This window comes from Pithys albifrons, chromosome 17 (genome assembly GCF_047495875.1).
Source record: "Pithys albifrons albifrons isolate INPA30051 chromosome 17, PitAlb_v1, whole genome shotgun sequence".
In the NCBI taxonomy this organism is placed as follows: domain Eukaryota; kingdom Metazoa; phylum Chordata; class Aves; order Passeriformes; family Thamnophilidae; genus Pithys; species Pithys albifrons.
Genome location: NC_092474.1, coordinates 8,733,133 through 8,751,928, shown reverse-complemented (window position 1 = coordinate 8,751,928; position 18,796 = coordinate 8,733,133). Strand labels below are relative to the sequence as shown.

The following is an 18,796-nucleotide window of genomic DNA, read 5'->3' as shown; positions in this document are numbered from 1 at the left end:
ATTCTTAACAATTACTCTCACAATACACAGTGAATGGATAAGTGTGGCAGTTGAATGACAAGCATATACACAGATAGGATGGCAGAATGGATGAATATTGTTTTCTGGCTAAAACTTCTGTTACGAGCTGAATTCATAGCTGTTAGGATATAGACATGAATTTGAATCTGCCGTTCTAGGTGCTGATTTCTTTTTGTTTTCCTGCTTATTTTTGTATGTTGCAATCTCTTACTAGCTCTGACTTTCCTCCCAGATCCTGCCCCGTACAGGGCCGTGGTACATCGTGTCTGGCAGTGAAAGCTGAGGTGATGGTCTGTGGCTCATCTTGCTGAGTTTAGGGAGAAGGAACATCCCTTCTGATGTGGCAAGGCAATAACAGATCCATTAGCCTTCATACAGACCCTTTGGCTGCCTCAGTCAGGCTCCTGTTTGCTGAGAGCATCTACACACTTGAGCCTCAAAAGAATGATGACCTGCCAGGTGCAACATTTATTTCTTAAACAGGTTAATAGATTTTCTGTTTTTAACCTTAATCTTATCCTGTTAATCATCTCAGCATTTACTGATTAATGTTTTTGTTCCAATAAGCAGTTGAAACTCGGATTTGCTCCATTATGACTGCTCATGTTAGCTATGTTAACCTGCACTCACCTCTGTTGCAGCACAGCAAAAGCGACCCCAGATCTTGCAGGTATCTCCAGAGACATTATTAGCAAGTCTATTGGAGTCCTTATGGTCCTGCTGGTGGCTGACCCATCCACTTTTGTGAAAAATCTGTGGGTTCCGTAGCAAATCCCCAAAACCGTGGACCCCACCCCGAGGTAATCTGTGCTGTATACACAGATGTCCTGGTTCATCCCTTCGGAGCCAGAATGTGTCTGGTGCTGTTTGTACCAAGTGTTGAAGGGATCATTATCTTCATGTGGAGCTGTACCCCGTGTCTGTCTGGGTTGTGGCAATCAGTGGAGGTATTACAGGGAAGTGAACCCATTCTCTGTATTGGCTGCTGTTTAATTTGCCATGTCCAATTGAATCCATTTTGACCAGTGCAGATTCCAGCAGGACTCAGGAGTTTCCTTGCCTGATACTTAATTGCATTGGAAAATACTGCTCTCTCTTGGCCAGCATTTAATCTGTCCTGGTGTTCAGCCTGATCTCATTAGGCAGTTTGGATACAGACAGCACTGAGGCTCTTGACTTGTGCAAAAGGTCACTTATTACTGGACTGAAAACAGTTGTCCCTGAACCACCTGGACCTGCTCCAGAGGTTCTTATCCTGGGGTATTTACAGTGGAGCTCTGCACCTCGTTCTTCTCCAGTGTGTCTCCATCTGAAGGGGAAGGGCTGAGGGACTGAGGCTCAGGAACTGGCATTGTTATGGACTGAGTTCTAGAAGCGTTTTCAGCTGTGTTTATCTCAAGTCTCTCAGTTAGAAGGAACACGTGAGGGAGGGAGCTTGGCTGGTGCAGTGGAGCGAGTGCTGCTCGGCCTCCCACCTGTCCCTTCTCCCACAGCCCCAGCTGCCACGGACACGCAGCACCAGTGCCCAGTGCAGTGCTGCTGAGATGGGGCTCCTGCTGTGCCTGCAGTTCTCATCATCCTGCTTCCATTATTTTCTGGTTTGAATCCTGTTTTGATGAATTCCATCTCCTCTTTGTGCCTTTCCAGGTGTACAGTTCTAAGATGTAATGCTTTGTGGCCCAACAGAAACTGTCTCTCTCTTACTCTGATACCTTTGAATCATTAAAATGCAGCATTTTGAGCTGTTCCTACCATCTCTTTTTTGCATAAGGCTTCTCCTGGCCTTTACATGATGTGTGAGAAGACAGGGGATCTGCATCTTACCCGGAGGAGAGGTGTCAGTACGCCTGTGGATGCAGCCACTCAGATTGGACTACCTGTAATTTTAGAATGATTAAGGACTTGGTATAATCCCTATGCATAAAATGGGAGGTTTTCTGCAACAGGTGAATCCCATGGATTCTGATGAAGGGACCTTCCTTTGCCAGAATTGTAGCAAAGAATACACTAATCAGGCAACACAACTGTGTGTAGAACTTAAAGGGTCAAATTAGAGTCAATTTGTTGTAGTTTGGTTTGGAAATTTTTCAAAACTGGACCTGAATGATGGCACTGACAGGTCCTGCGTAGCCTCTGGAGCCCCTTACACTGTCTGGGCCTTCAGTGGAGGTGTGAATAGTGTGTCCTTTGGTGGGCTGTCAGGCACTGGATCAGGTTTGTGTCACTTGCAGCTGCTGCAGTACAGCCTGTGGTAACTGTGAAATAGCTCTCAGGCTGTGGGCAGAACCCCAGGACTTGCTTTGTGCACCATTTTTCTGGGGTATTTAATTATCATGATGCTCCTACAGGACCTGCAGGCAGTTAAATGCCTCCCTGACATCCGATCCCGTCAGATCTCGGAAGCAGGGTCAGCCCCGGATTAGTACTTGGATGGGAGACCTCCTGGGAAATGCCGGGTGCTGTAGGTTCTAGTCCTAAGGACTTCACTGGCACTGTCCAAGCTCGCTCGGCCGTGGCAGATGAACCTCAGGACTTAAACGGTGGGGCCAGTTCTGCGCACGCTGTGCCTGACCTAAAAAAATCCACTGCGCAGGCTGAAAGGGCACACCCACGTGGGGACAGCCCTTCCCAAATCTTCCTTCGCGAAGCTGAGCCACACACACCTACAGGACCTGCAGTTCTGTTCCACCTTGGAATGGTCACCCTGCCTTCTTCAGAGCATCTGGCAGACAACTGTGCCTCTCCTAAAGTCTGGTGACTGTAAAACACTGATCAGTTCATTGGTTTAATTTTCATTGTGTTTCCTTTCAGCTTTTGGCTCTCCGGTGTTCACAAGACAATTCCATCTTTGTTTCAGTGTCATGGTCTAATGCATGGTGGCTGGTAACAGTGCTGTGCACGGAGCTGGTGGAGTTTCTCTGATTAGCTTGCTTGCATCTGTGTGAAGAACTGGAGCCAAAAGCCTCTCCTTTCAGAGGATTAGAATCACATCATTACTGGAGGGAGTTCAGAGAAGAGTGAAAAAAAGTGATTAGGGGCCTGGAGGGACTGATGTATGAGGAAAGATCAAAGGGGCTGAATTTGTATCATTTGGATAATTGACTGAGTGGGGAACATCAAAGTCTGTGTTTGTGGAATGTGTATAAACAGGGAAGGGTCAGGGAGAGATTATTCAGGGTGGGATGATGGGGCAAATGGGATTACATTAGCAAGGGACAAACAGCTATTAAACAGGAAAATTTCCCAACAATAAGTTAGGATGTTTAGTTGTCTCTTACTATAAATCCAGTGACTTAAGCTACTGCTTTTTAATTTACTGATGAACACACATAAAGTGTTCCAGGTAGAGGCAGGAGTTTAAAGCCAGGATTGATGCAGAAATAGCTCTCTGATGTACATACCTTTGGCCTTGGTGGCTGTATCTGCAAGGTCCATCCTGCTTGGGTGGGACTTGCTGAACAGAGCAGTGAGTGGGGCATTGTCAGAAAAAGGCCTTTCCTGGCTTTTCCATCAGGGTTAGCAGGATTAGGCTGACAGAGGTCACCTCTCTGTCCGTGTGTCCTGCAGATACCCGGGATTTCAGAAGGGGAGTGCTCCCAGGGTCAGCAGCTGTTGCTTTGGTTCAGCAGTTTGAACTGAAGCCTAGATGTTAAGGTGGAATCTGGGACTTTAGTTCCAGAACTAGCAATTGTAGGAATTAGTGATAATTTAGGTATTTCCAGGACACTGCTCTTACACCTTCCAGGTGTCTGTGCTCTGCTTCTCATGGCAGTGACATTCATACCTCTCCCACCGAATTGCATTCTTAACAACCTTTAAATGAATCTGTGCTGTTGTATGAGCCGACTGGTTATCTTCTCTGCTGATATTAGTAGTATCTTAATAGATGCAAAACACGTTGTGGAAATTCCAGACTTAGGTTCCAGCTGAATCTTTGCCGTCAAGCTAAAAATCTATTCTGACTGAAGGAGTGGCTGTGTGGGGTCTTCTGGGCAGGCTTGAAAGTTTTCTTTCTCAGCTGCTTACAGTACCAAAGCCTGGGAGCAAGGTTGTTGTCATCACTAGCTGCATTTTTTACCTTGTTGTTAATTTAAAGCAAATCTTTTACATTGTCTAGTGTATCTTTTGCAGTATAAAAATGTCCTAGCACTCTTATTTTTTCCATTCTAGCTGGGAATAATAAATGACCTGTTTGAGGTGATGCCCTGTCACCTGAGCCAGCTTGGCAGGGTCAGCTCTGTCCCTGCCCTCTGAGCCTGTGCTTGGCTGTGTGGGGTCTGGCACAAGCCAGGAGGGGCTGGGAGATGATGAGGAAGGTTGTGCTTGTGCCTGGTGTGAAGGGACACGCAGCTGGCCACGTAAGGAGCATGTGCTAGAAAGAGCATCGGTGTGTATGTGTAGGATAGGGATGTGTGTCTCTAAAAGCAGTGGCATAGCTTATTCACTTGAGGGTGTGTGTTTCAGAGCAGAGGCTGATTGACTCAGGTGCCCAACAGTGATGTCTCGAAGCAGAATTTCCTTTGGGAACAGTCGCGTGAAAGGGCAAAGGGGAGATGATTCAAACTGAAACCTTCAGACCATGCTGAATTACTTTTTTATTTTTTAAACAGGACCTTATTACTGAAAGAACAAACATTTATCCCTTCCCAGGTCTTTAACTGCTGTGTGCCCACCTAGGAGAGATGAGAGGTGGGAGGGCTTAGGTGCTGTGAGTGGCACGAGAGGTGCCTGTGGCTGGGGCTGCTGGGGCTGCTGGGCTTGCTGTCCCTGCACTGTGTGGGCAGGAGGTGCTCGGCACTGGTGGCACTGGTGCTCTGGACTGTGTCCTGCCGCAGTCTCTGCTGAAGAGAAACCATTCAGAAACATGGCCTCGGTTAGTTTGGCTGGGTGCTGTGCAGGGTGGTGGGTCAGGTTTTCTCCAGCTTACAGACCAGAAAGCACAAGCACTTGCTGCTTGCCAGGGGAGCAGCTGCACAAGGACCTGGTGTCTTCCGGACAGGGGCAAATTGCTGCCTTCTCTGTTCATCTGTGTGATACAGATAATGCACACTGAAGCCTGGAGTTTCCTCTGTGAGGGAAGAGACAGCAAGCAAAAGTCTGTGTGTATTATGCCAAAGGAACATCCTGTTTTGTTACTTGGTCAGCAATGATTGCACAGTCCATGCTGGGTAGGCTATAAAGGGTGATGTGCCCAGTGTCTGACTGAAGAGTGAAAGGCTGGAGGGATTGATAGAAGGGAATTGAAAACAAACTGAAGGCTGCTGGGTCAAACAGCCCTTCACGTAATAGGAAATGCCAGAGTTTATTTGTAGTTATGTGCCAGGGTGTCTCTCCCTCCACCAGTGTCCACTTCCCCACTCAGTTTGGTGTCCTTGGCAAACTTTGTCAGGCTGCACTTCTCCAGCAGTCTATTCAGGAATGCACAATTCCACAAGGTTTACCTGATCAGGCCACTTGTTACAGCAGTGGTTTGAGTAGTGAAAATGTGTGTGCTCAGGGACTGGGCTGAGAGAGACTCACTGGGTTCACACATCCCTCAGATTCTGCATAGTCTAGTGTCCAAACAGACCAAAATAAGGTATAAAATTCTATTTTTAAAAAAATCTTGATTCTTAGTCACTCCATCTCTTGCATGTTTAATTAACTCCTCCTTCATCTGGTTTCTAAGGTCAGAACAGGAGCCAAAATAGTCCCTTCAAATTTTGTGATATGATTGTCCTTTTTACCTGTGAGGCTGTTAAAGAGAAAGGAACAGAGAGCATGGCTGGAATTTGTAACTTGTTACTCTGATCACTGAAAACTGTAATTTTCAGAGCAAATCTATGTAAGGGGACTGTGTTACTGTGACTTCTTGTGGAGTATAAATAATATTCCCTTCAGTTTACATCAAACAGAGTTGCTGTTGCTTCCTGCTCCAGTGGAAGCTCTGGTAATTGCTTTTGTATGTTCCATTTATAGATCAGACTTGTATGACTAAATTTAATTACTTACAGCTGAATCCAGTCAAAGTAGTAAGTTCAAAATAACCTTTGTCATGCTGCTGTGAAAGCAGTTTGTTCCCAGAAAAAGGCACTTCCCAGTTGTTTCATTTTTCAAGAGAAGAGTTTTTAACTTTCACCTATTTGTTGTCTGGTTAAACGAAAAATGGAGCTTTGCAGGCCTCTCCCACTCGAAGCCATGAACTGTGGTGAGGCTCCTGTGTCCTGCCCAGCAGCACTTGGAGCATTTCCTCACACATGGGTCTTGCATTCCATGCAAAGAAAGGAAGTGTTCTGCTCTGCAGGTCCGTGCAGCTGCAGCACAGAGAGAAGTGACTTGGCCAGGATCCCCCTGAGCTGAGCCAGTTGTGTGTGAGGCCCAGCACTACTGGGGGGTGAGCACATCGCAGGGCATGTCCTGTGCTTACAGGGACTGGGCCCTGAGTCCCCACTGGTGAGATCTGGGTGCCTGATGGCACAGAGGTGTCTCCAGCTGCCGAGGCTGGATCCTGCCACGCCTCAGTCTGAGGGACCTCTTTTCTTGGAGAAACTCTTGTTTGCAGTCTCCTTGGGGTTCCGGGTCAGCACCGGTGTGTCCTTCACCTCCAGCAGGCATGGCAGTGTGCAGTGTGGGCTGCTGTGCCACAGAGGAAACACGACAGCGTTGTGGCTTCAAAAACATGAAAGGAACACAGTAGTGCATGTGCTCGTTTCCAGGTTGTACTGGGTCACAGATAGGTGGGAGTGTGGGGAAGGGTTTTGAGGACAGTCACTGCATCCCTGCTCTGCTCCTCCCGTGGGATCCAGGCTGGCTGTGGCCAGAATCACCTGCAGGTCTGCAGGGGCTTTTTGTCTGACCCAGTGTGGTGGTTATGGTCTTGTCCAGTGATGTCGTTCTAGAACTGTGGCACTCTGATTTGAAGTATATTTGATGATGTGTGATGAGAAAGAACAGATGTCTTGAAAGATTGCCATGTAACAAGAGAAAAGCTTGGAATTATTTACTGAAGTGTTAACAGAGATGTAAAGGATGATGTTCTTGTTTTTCACTGTATTATGCAAGAATTAAATGAAAGACTGCTTAAGTGATCTGCAGAACAAGCCGCTGCGGGACAGTGCAGGGACATGGTAACACTGGAGCAGGTGTGGCAGTTGTACCATCCTGCTGGACACACACTAACTCAGAGCTGTGCTTTCCAATGTTCATGTGATATTAGCCTGATTGATCTGGGGCTGGCTGTCTTTTTGCTGTTGCATATGCATGAGTGCACACACAGACTCACATTAGTGAATTTGATTTCTTCATTTCTTGTCTTTTGCCTTTGTCTGACATGTTGTCATTTAAATGACCAGTTCTTTCCAGACTTTTAATTCTCACTTTCCGTTTCTTTTTAGAACATTTCTCCTCCCTTTTTAGCACCTAGGCATTTTTGACTCTTTGTGTGGAGTTACTGACAATCACTCGGGGCACAGCCCCAATGTATCAGTGGTGGCATTCAGGAGCCTTTGGGCAGAGTGCTCAGAGTGCTCCAGGCTGTAGTTAGGACCATTCAGGGTCGGCATTCCTTGTGGTCAAGTGTTCTGGCTTCTCTTCACAGCCAGTGGCATCTAATTCCACTCCAGCTGTAGGTATGTGGGCACTCGATGTTTTCTGCAGCATTGTTGCACCTGTCTTGATGATCATGAATGCAGTTGTTGTGGAGTGTTGTTGGCCAGATGCTGCACACAGCTCCTGGCTGGGACCAGAGCTCACAGCAGTGATGGGAGCAGAGCTCGGTGTGTAACTCCTCAATTGCTTGTGAGTGAGTTGTGTACAGGAGTGGGAACACTCTATGGGATGAGCTGAGGGTCTGGCACAGCCCTTTGGCACTGGATGGCACAGCTGAGCAGTGTGCAGGATCCAGGAGACCATTCTGAAGGCGTCAGGTTTGGAGAAAGAAAAGGAGCTTCTCCTGAAAGACAGCGTAGAATCGGTGATGATTGGTTAGCAGAGCAGACCAGGAGGTCTCAGAGGGAAAAGTTTGTTGTATCTTGTAAATGAATGAACATAACTAACACCTCAGAAAAATTACTGCAATTTACTCTAGACTTTTCCATTTAAATGAATGAGATTTTAAAGAGAAACAATAGAAAACATTTATTATCATGAAAGACAAAAGAATACGTGCAAGCATAGTTTTATTACATTTATTATTTTCTCTGAAATAATCAGATACATTACAAGACTCTTGTCAGTATGGGCAGAAAGGGGGGAATTCCATGGTGACTGCTTGCCTTTTCCTCAGGGAAAGCTACAGGCACGCAGCTCTGCTTTTGAGTGCTGCTCTTTCTTCCCAGCAAGATACTCTGGGGAGTAGCTCAGCTGGGAAGGATTCCTCTGTCATTTAAAGGGTGAACTAGGAGGTAATTACTCATGCCACCAGGTCAGTCAGTATTGATGAGGACTGCTTCAGGATGTTAATATGTGGGTAAGCCTTTGGTCCTTGAGAATTGACTTAAACCCTTCAAGCTTTGTTGTGTGTGAAGCTCTGTGTGTACATATTATCTAAAGCAGATTTCTAGGAAAGCAGATTTCCCAGACAGATTGAGCTGTGCTCTTTGATCCTGTCATGGGTGGTTGGGCATGACAGTTGTGGAATTTCTCTTGGAATGCAGTGATTTGTACCTGCTTCTGTACAGTTATTGATTAAATAGGCTGAGTATGGGTTGCTGCACATGTGCCTACCCAGCTAAAATGTGAAAAAATAACACAGAACCATTAAAATCAGCTGTTAAAATCTAAGTGCACATAACTATGTGGCAAGTTCCTAATGACGGCTGGACAAAGGCTGTGCAGTGTTCATCGCCTTGCCTGGTGAGGGGGTGATACCTGGTGCCACAGGGCTGTGTCTGTGGGCTGAAAGGTACCATGGATAGGAGCAGTTGTTCTGCTACTGGGCATTGTGGGTGCTGAGAATAATGTGCATGAGCCAGTGCTGCAAATGCTGCTCCAGGCAGCTCTGCCAGGATGGGGAGCTGCTGTGGGTTTCTGAGCCAGTTGCCAGTGTGAGTGCCCTGCAGTGGGGCCGGTGGGGCCACGTGGGCTCAGCAGCTCTGCTGGGCTGTGCCTGCCCCGTAAGCTGGGCAGGGTTTGTGCTGCCCTGTGAGCTGGGCAGGGTTTGTGCTGCCCCCCATGGCCATGGCAGTGGCAGGGCAGGCTCAGGGGTGCCACAAGCAGACAATGCTGCACATCGAAAGAAGCACATTCGTGGTTCGTGTTGCCGGTCATGTTTATTGTTCCACAAATACATGCCTTGAAATCTTTCTTGGGACGTGTTCGCATTAGCTGTATGAGAGAGGGCCCTTCAGAGGAGAAGGATGGAGCTGCATCCTTTGGCATCTTTTCATTGTCCCATGTTGTGGCTCATGTGACTGGCAGGGTTCCATATACTAGGCTGGGTCTCTGGGTCTGAGCTGGACAAGCCTGGGTGTGGGTGCCAGTGTGGCAGATGCCAGCCTGCAGCCAGCCTAGCAGCTGAGCCCCGTGCTCTCTGGGTGTCAGTGTGGCAGATGCCAGCCTGCAGCCAGCCCAGCTGCTGGGCTCCTTGCTCTGTGTGCTGAGCAGCAGCACCAGGGAGAGGTGGTGCTGAGTGGCCCTAAAGCTGGTGCATAACCTGTGGGGCCTCATGAACAGGGCATGACTGAGGGGTCTGTATGTTTTTGTCTGAGCTTAGTGTTGGGAAGGATGAGTGGACTGAGCTCTCATCACCTTTTCCCTCTGGACCCTGCTCATTAGTCTGTTCAGATCCATTCAAATGTCTTGAAGTGTGCTGGACCATTGTTAGCTTTGAGTGAACAGCTGATGACCCAGTACTGACACAGGGATAAATTATTCAGTGTGTCTTATTTGGAAATTCAGAGGCTTTGTGATGAAACCTACAAAACTGTATTATGTCTCTGACATTCTGAGATTTCTTCACTGTGTCTTCAATTATTCACTAAACCTGCTTGTTCCCTTCCTGGCACCCTGACAGGGCTGAGACTGGTGGCAAACAGCAGGCAGTGCTTTCTGCTCTTTGTTCTCCTGCTCGCTCTTGGTACCTTGTGAAGGAGATTTTCCTGCTTACTGTATTAAACCTCTTGCCCAAGGTTGTTCAAATTTGTGTAGTTCAGAGACAGGGGAGAGACTGTGACCATCTGTATTGCTGGAGATTTCTTAGCAAACTGTAATTAATACAAACTTTTTCCTTCTCTAGAGACACATTTTAATTTTCACTGTGGCTACATTTATCCTGCATGAATGCTGCAGTGGAACAAAGTGACCTGGTTGTCAGAACATCCTCTTGGAAATGCTTAAAGAGGGGCCAGTGGAAGAGGAAGTTTCAGGAAGCAGTTAAGGAAGGGTTTGTCCTCGGAAGCACAGCTGAATTCTGTGCTGGTGCACGTGCCTTGTGCTCAGGGTTCTGCCTTTCCAGGGGCCCCTCGGCTGGAGCAGAGCTGGAGGCACAGCAGCCATTGTCACAGACTGTTGTGTGGCAGAATGGCAAACAGATCCTCAGTACAGAAACCCTCATGCTGTTGGTTTTGTAGGCAGTTGCTGTGTCTGTCAGTCAGGAGAGAACTTGCTCTCCAGATGATTGTGCTGCTGAGCAGCTCCGGTGAGCTGAGATGGACCATCCTCTGGCCACACTGTGGTCTCAGGGCAGGGCAGTGCTCGACATTGTCCTGCAGCATTTCCAGCTGTGCCTCCAGAGCTGTGAGGCCTCTCCTGGCTGGGCATGTCCCCTTATATTGTACATAAGGAAGCTTTTCTGCCACCTGGCACCTGCCTGTGTCAGAGTCCTGATGTAATGAGTTCCTCTTGGCTGGAAGGAACTGTGACACATCAACATTCCTCTTTGGTTTTGGTGTCTCTGTAGCTGTATTTGCATGATTTGCTGTTTCTATACAGCCTTGATAACTTTCTCAGGAGTCCAGACTTGAGCTCTGCAGGGAGGCAAGACCCAGCATCATGGAGGTCCTTCTGCCAAGTGTGTCACAACAGAGCAGTGCTCAGGTATCTGCTGTGTTCCACTGTGTGGAAGTTTTAGTCTGTGGTAGATAATTTTAGAAAAGGGAGCTGAAATTAATTCTATGAACTCATCGCCTGACAGAGGAGAAATTTTCCTGTGGATGTTCAGAGAAATGTCTTCATTTCTCCTGGGTTTCCTGGGGATGGAAAGTCTGAATCAGGGCTGGAGTCTCCATACCAAGACATGCCAAATACTTCAGAACTTAGAATATTTTCTTCCAAGCCAGGACTTTACACAAGTAATGGAGTTCACAGGTTTTGTGAGAAAGACCAGAGCTTGTCTACACAGATAGAGCATTTGCTTCCTTTGTCATCGCTTGGATAGTTTCAGCCAAATGAAGAACAGAGGGAATGCATGGCAAGGAAGCAGAGCCTGCCCTTTACTGGTTTGCTCTGGGCAAACATCTCAGGCATGGTTGTCATTAGAAAGAGTGCAGCCTCTTAAACTCCTCAGGTATGTACTGTAATAAAATGTTCTCTCCTGCCCATTCCAGTTACTTGAATTAAGTACAGTTGCAACTTAAAGGCAGAAGTTGGAGTAAAGATTTCCAGGTGAAGCTGCCCAGGGCAGCTTTCTGTCTGTGAAGAGATGCAGAGTGCCCGAGCATGGGGGAGCTGCTCACACCCAGCACAGAGGAAACCTTGCCCCACACTCTGGTTTGTGCTGGTGCTTTGGGGTTTACAGTAGACACACATGCAATAAATGGGGTTAATAATGAATTTGGTACTTTTGTGGGAGTGAAACAAATGTGGTGAATTTCAATAACAAAGTTGGAAATGCAGCCAGTACTCCTGCTTTTCTCCTGACCTGTGGGAATGGAAGCTGCTAAGTAGCATTTGTAATTTCAGGTGCCATTTTCTGTGTGATGAACAAAGGAAGGTAGATTACACTGTTTGTTGTTAATCTGGTGCAGGCAGTGCCATGTTTTCTGTGTTCCTGGAGCACAGGCCCTTGCTGGCGAGGGAGATTGTCCTGGTTTGGGGTTGCAAAGTTGAGAAGGGCGGAGTGCTCTGTGAGAAGAGCTGAGTGCTCTTCCACGGCTTTTTCATCTCTTCTCTGAAGGCATAAGTGGATAAATCTGGTGTTCATCTTGTGGCTGGTGCAAGCAGCAGTGTGAACCCCCTGGGAATCACCGTGAAAAGCAGCTCTGTGCTGGTTTCTGCTGTCTCAGATCAGTGCTGATGTGTGCGAGGAGGAAGAGTCCCCAGTCCTTAGGTATTCTTCCCTCAGTATGGTTCCTCTGTATGAAGGATTTTACAGTGTATTAGAGCATGAAAAGTGCTATTTTTGGACTTGGCTGTTGTAGCCCCACTAAAGAATGACACCTGTTCTGGAGTCCATCCAAATACTGTTCTAAAAACAAAACAAAGAAGTGGTAGGGCAACTAAAATAAAGCAGATGTTTAGCAGGGAAATAATTTACAGTTGGCCAGTTTGATGGTACCTCTTGACCCTTTTGTGGCTGTTCAATAAAACTAGCAGTTTCCATAGCAACTACTAAATTACTTGGTGCTTCAGAGGTCTGTGATAAAGGAGGCGAGTCATTGTAAGGAAACATGGTGGTGATGTTTCTCCCCTTTGCATTACAAGAGTAATGATCTGGCAAAACTTGCTAAATCGGACGCCCTTGCTGAAGAATTTTTCCCATGTTCACTTTGGCCGAAGAGATGTATATGTTTAGTACTTCTGCAAATTTGATTTTTCCCTTTTCCCCCATCATCAGGTCTGTCCTTGGCAGGCAGTGCTGGCTGGAAGATAGTGAGCCAAAATGCAGGAGCTGTGTGTGCAGTGGATTTGTGCTGGCTGTGCTTCCAGTCTTTGGGGCAGGGGAAGAGCACCTGGATTTGGAGAAAATAAATTTACAATTTAAATGATGGTACAGTTCTGAAACTAAACAATGCACCAGGTAATATGGTGGTCAAACCAGTCCTACCTCTGTCCTGAGCTTTCCTGAGAAGCCACCTGCAACTAGCTGTTTTGAATAACTGAATAATTGAATAGTTTAAGTTTTGAATAATTCTGTATCTATTAAATCTCTAATAATATCTTACAAAGATTGGTGTTACTTCTGAGCAAAATGAATGGTGGCTTATCTTTTCTTCTGCAATTTCTGAAAGAAGTTGGTTAGCCAGAAATTGTGCCAAACTGTCCCCACTGACTTGCAGAGGAACCGTAGCAGGTGCTGCACTGCTGTGCCTGTTGGCCTTAGACACGAGAGGCTGGATCTGCTTTCCTTGTGCTGTGCTTGGGCACTGGCAGGTTGGTTGTTGCTCCTCTACAGCACTTTCCTCTTCTCCTGACTGGTTCTAGCTATTAAATAAGGCTTAAGAGGTGTAGCTGATAAAAACAGAAAGATTATCTGCTGGCACCTGCTGATAGGGAAGGAGAGGGATGTCCTCTGAAGAAGAGATCCAGGATGTAGCTACTGTTTCTAGAGTGAGCGTGAAGTGAGTGACAATGGAACAAGGGTAAGCCCTGTGAAAAGCTGAACTGTTAAATTCAACTAAGTAAGCAACGGTTTGACTCTCTATTTACTGATTCAGTTCCATTTATTGCAGGTGGGCAAGTGATCTGTGAACCGAATCCCACTGGCAGGTAGTGGAAGAACAATTAGTAAGAATGATTAAATGCTCTTTGAATAAAATAAGGCAATATACTTTACACAAACACACATCCCTCCTGTTTTTCTCTATAGGCTTAATGGGGCTTAGGGGAAGTTTCCATTTTCAGGTAGTAATTTCCATCTTTCTCTGCCTGTAAGAGGCAACTTGGAAACAGGGAGATGATAAAGAAACAAGGCTGCAGAGACAACAAATCTGTTGTGCTGATTCTCCAGGGCAGGCTGACAGTGGAGGTTCAGGTGCCAGCCAGATATAGGACTGTGAAGGAAAAGTATTGCCTGGAGTGCAGCCTTAACTTTGAGAAAGTGGGAGTTCAGCTCGTGTGGCCAGCAGAAGTATTTATGCATGTGCTGCATGTGTTCTGAATTAAATCACATTCTTCCCTCTCCTCACATTCCTGAAATCCCACAGCAGAGATTTGTCCGTATTTTTCTCTCAAATTTGGCTATAAAGCAGTTACAAGGGGAGAGGACATACTCAACCGGGTGCTTGGCCCTGAGAGGCTGTGGCAGCTGTTCCCACATTTCCTTGCTTCTGTTGGTCCCTCACATGGCACTGGTCGGCCACAGGGGACAGTCGGTCTGGCTGCCAGAGAGGTGTTCTGCAGGCTCAAAACAGCACGATTAAATGCATGATAGAGTATTCCTGCTGCTTCTGGTGTCGTCTCCTGATCTGGCAAACCAGGGGACTGTTATGGCAGAGGTTTATGTGCGTGTTTGCTTTTCCTGCCCCAGTGGCCGGCTGTCCAGGGTCTGAAGATGTCAGCAGTATGAAGGGGGTTTGAATTTCCTCTCCTGTGTACAGCGTGAGCTTTCGTATAAGACCAAGGAGGTTTTTTCAAGTTTTCCATGTTCATTTGACAGTAATTTTCTGCTCCAATTTTTTCTGATGCTGTTCCAGTTTTGTTCCTCTCTTACCCAGTTAACGTTGCCCAGCACTCCGCCTTGTCCATCGGCCTGAGCTGTGAGGGTTGGTGGCAGGGGGACCAGGGGAACCCTGGCAGGAGGGCAGGACAGGTTGGTCCGTGATCGCAACACATCCCCTGCAGAAAGGAGGGTGTGCAGGGTGAGATGCAGGGGGACATCCCAAAGCCAGCACAGTCTCTGTTGCCATGGCCCTTGTGGGCAGAACCGTGGCTGGAGCGTGCGGAGAGGATCGGCCATGCATGTGTTGTCTGCTGCACCTGTGACCCTGGAAAGAGTCCTCTGCTTCAGGGAGAGGTGGGGCTCCCAGATCTCTGCTGGGCTGTCCCAAGGTGTTGGTGACTGTGCACTCTCAGAACGGCCCCCATGTCCTTGCCAGTTTAAAATACTTATGAAATATACCATTCTGCCCAGTAAAGACTGTAGTATGAGCTACTATTAGCAAAATGCTGGTAGTCTGGTACTAAATCATATTCTAGAAACATGAGCTCATGCTTCAGACTGACAAGTGCCTGTGGTAAGACAAGACTGAACTCCCGTGGCTGCTGCTTCCCTCCCGCTCTTGCGAGCATTGTGTGAGAGTCATGATAAAGATAAGATGCTTTATTGCCATGGATTCTGCTGGGAAAAATAGTATGAATCCAATGTATGAGCCTGAATACCAGAGACTGCCACAGATGTCAGTACAGCAGGAGTATTTACCTAGATCCTGGGTCCAGAAAATTAAATTATATTCCAATAAGAAAAGGATTGAGTTGTCTTGTTTTCCTTTACTCACCTTGGTTTTATTTAGAAAATTTTGGGGAACTTAGAGGTCCCATTTGTATTTTTACATGTTCTTTCTTTGTACTGTATTTTTATCTTCCTTGCATGTTTTGTATTAATTATGAGCCTTAAGCAGTTCTTGAATATTGATATTAGAAGAATTAATAAAAATTTCAGTACCCTTCTTGATCTTGGCTATTCAGTGATGGCATTTGCATTCTAATCCTGTTTTGGATTGCATGGGAAAATCTAATATTCAGGGTGTAGACAATTATCTAGGTGAGATCTCAGATGATGAGGATCAAAAAACTAATAAGTAATTTGTATTTGTGTTGCCTGGACACTGCAACTGTCAGTCCAGTGGCAGCTCCTCGTAGGACAGATAGAAGTTCTCCTTTTGCATTAAATGGGCTATAATGAACACAGATGGAAAATACTCGTGTATGCAGAAATAACACAGGTCAGTAAATTGAGCAGAACAAATAAGGCTTGTGTGTGGAATTGCAGAGAGGGGCTGTGCCTGGATGGCAGATGCTGACCCTGTTGTGGTCTGGCCACTGGTTGAGGGGCAGGGTCACCTCTCTGCTCTTCTCTTGTTATACAAGCTTTGTAAAATTAAGATGAGGGTAGAGAAAAGCACTAAAAAACTGTATTCCAGCCGTGAGAACATGGAATGCTCTGAAAAGCAGGGGCTAAAAAAGGCAAGTCTGCAAAAATGGGTGGCAGAACCTGAAAAAGATGGGAAGAGTTGTTACTCTTTGGATGGGTTCTGTGCTGGCAGCAATGTCGCTTCACCTCACTGAAATCTGTCCTGGGGCTGGCAGTGTGAGCAGCCTCTGTTGCAGGGGCAGTGTCCTGCATGGCTTGGAAGTCTCACGTGCCACATACATTTTGCCAGTTCATTAATTAGAATTACTTACTTTTGCTTCCAGAATATCAAGAGTGCTGTCAAAGATACTTCAGATAAAAAGCGCTAATTACCCCTGTCCTGCCTCCTTCCCTTGGCTGCCTGGAACGGGTGGTGTGGCAGAGGCACGGCTGGTTGTGCTGCCAGTTGAGCCCACCTTGCTGAGCCCACCTGGCTGTGTGGGCACACATGGGCTCTGATTGCCATAGGTGTGCAGGAGTGCTCACTGACATCCTCTCCGGTGCAGTGTTAGGGACTCAGTGAGGTCAGCTGGTTGGTAGATGTGCCTCGTACCCTTCAGTCCTCTTCCCTTCCCCAAAAGCTCCTGCTGGCAGAGCTGCATCCCGGCTCCCCTTTGTCCTTCTGAGGGCAGTGGGTGGGTGTGCAGAGCTTGGGCTGGAAGGACACCCGGGTGCAGGTGCTGGGAGCTCCTGGCAATGCTGCAGCTCGGCAGATGGGAACAGCAGAGCTGGGTCTGGCCTGCTAAGGCAAGGATAGGAGGAAACATTTCCCATTGAGGGAGAGGCATCTAATGCCAAATTTCAGCTGAGACTGAGGCTTTCTTCTTGCATAGTCCTTTGTTCCTGGCAAGTGTGATGCAGAGACTGAAAAAATGAAAGAGATGGATCCAGCTGTTTGTATTATACTGACGATGCAGAGCCAGGGTTAGAAACACCTGCTGTTCTGTCTTGTCTTTAGCAAAACATTATCCTCTCCTTGCTTTAATCTTCTTAGAAGGAATTGATCATATTTTCTTACTTGGGATCACTGGAAAATTGATGTAACTGTTACTGTAAAGTGGGCACTGTAGTATCTTCATATAATGTGATTTAAGATTTAAAGCTCATTCAGCATGGGAAGACTCTGTCTGTGTTGGGAGCAGGAGCTGCTCCTTGGCTCTCTCCTTCAGCTGCAGCTGCTGGCTCCCTGCCTTCCCTTTTCCTCTCCTCTTCCAAGGGTGATTCTCACCATTTCCTCTTGGCAGATTTTTTCCCTTGATACAGTGTCTTTATTCCAATGCTAAACTTAACTCGTGAATGCCTCTTGGGGAGGAAATAGGTGATGTGAATGGGTTTTATTTATTTTGTTAAAGATCCATGGGGAATACAGTGTGTGGAGAGCCTTTTGTGTACACTGGAAACTGGAGGAGAAAGGGAAGAATGAAGAGGGTTTTGCAAGAGAAAAATAGGCCAAAATCTTCCTTTCAGTTATGATTAATAGCTTTTTCTTTGGGGCTTTGAATATTGTGTTTGTATTAAAATTAAGTGGTTTCCGGGGGGACTTCCAGGAATACATGTGGGGTGCAGATAAAGCCCTTTCCATAAAGGACACTCCAAATGTGCAGAACTGAACCACTTGTTTGTGAGTTTGCTCTGTCTTGTCCCCTCCTGTCCCCTGGAGCCTGTGCAGGGCTCAGGGGATGGGGTCACTCCTTGCTCAGCGCTGGGGATGTGGCAGTGAGGCACAGGGTGCTGGGGACACCCACCCAGCACTGAGCTCGGTGCTGGCCCCGGTGTGGCCGTGCCCTCCTCCCAGAGCCCCGAAGCAACGGGCACGGCTGTCCTGGGCCAGTCCCCGGCACAGGCGGGCTGTGTCCCACTCCCTCTGTCAGCAGGCAGTAAAGAAAGTAATTAAATGATAATTTTGCAAAAAAAACCCAACAGGGCTTAAAAGTGTACGGCATGATTTGGGTGCCAGGTCGTTCACTGCTGGGAGGACTCATGCCTGGGGCCGCTGCAAATTGCTAGTTCTTTCTATTCTCTTTGATTTAAAGCTTCATGCTTGTAATCTAATTAACATTGAATTGGGTTTCTAGTACAGTGGCTTGTTTGGTTCAGTAAGAGCACGCTTATACTAAAGGTTAATAAAAAGAATTTTGCTTTCATCAAATTCATTAAAAGGGGTTCTACAATCAGGACTTACTAATGGAAAAGAGATTAAATATTCATGTCTCTAAATTTCTCACATCATTTCTGATTTTCCTTAGTCCCTGCCTTCTGGATTGGATTCCAAAAGTGCCTGAACACTTTAATGAAATACCAGTTTGGAAATTAATTGGAGATTTGTCCTGTTTAAGTAGAAAGACTCACAGAGATATATACCTAATGTATCTTGAGTGCAGGGCTCTGTGCTGTTACGGATGGAGAGAGAGTGGGGGGGGAGTCTTAGCCATGAGATCAATACTGGGAGTCAGTCTCAAGGAGCAGTATTGGTTCTTAAATCACTTTTAAAGAAATGCAAATGTTTTATCTTCTTTATTTGTGCTGTTCAAATAGGCTTGAATGAACCCAAAGTGCAGCAATATTTACATCAGAAAGGTATTAGCTGGGCATGAAGCTAAAAACCTGAATAATGGGCATCCAAGGTGCTTGAAGATTCAAGACCTTTGTATAACACCGTGACCAGATGCGTGTCCTACAAATAACTGAGTACTTTGAGCAGATACTAGATTGTGGTTTTTGTACTGTCTTTCCCAGTAGTTCCCAGGCAGTTCTGGGTACCCCTGGGGGGCCAGGGCTTTGCCTTTGCTC

At 46.7% G+C, this 18,796-nt stretch overlaps 1 protein-coding gene across 3 annotated transcripts in view; it reads left to right on the top strand.

Moving 5' to 3' along the window:
- Positions 1-18,796, top strand: part of TTC28 (tetratricopeptide repeat domain 28) — a 110,934-nt gene that overhangs the window by 41,671 nt on the left and 50,467 nt on the right. The window lies entirely within an intron of this gene.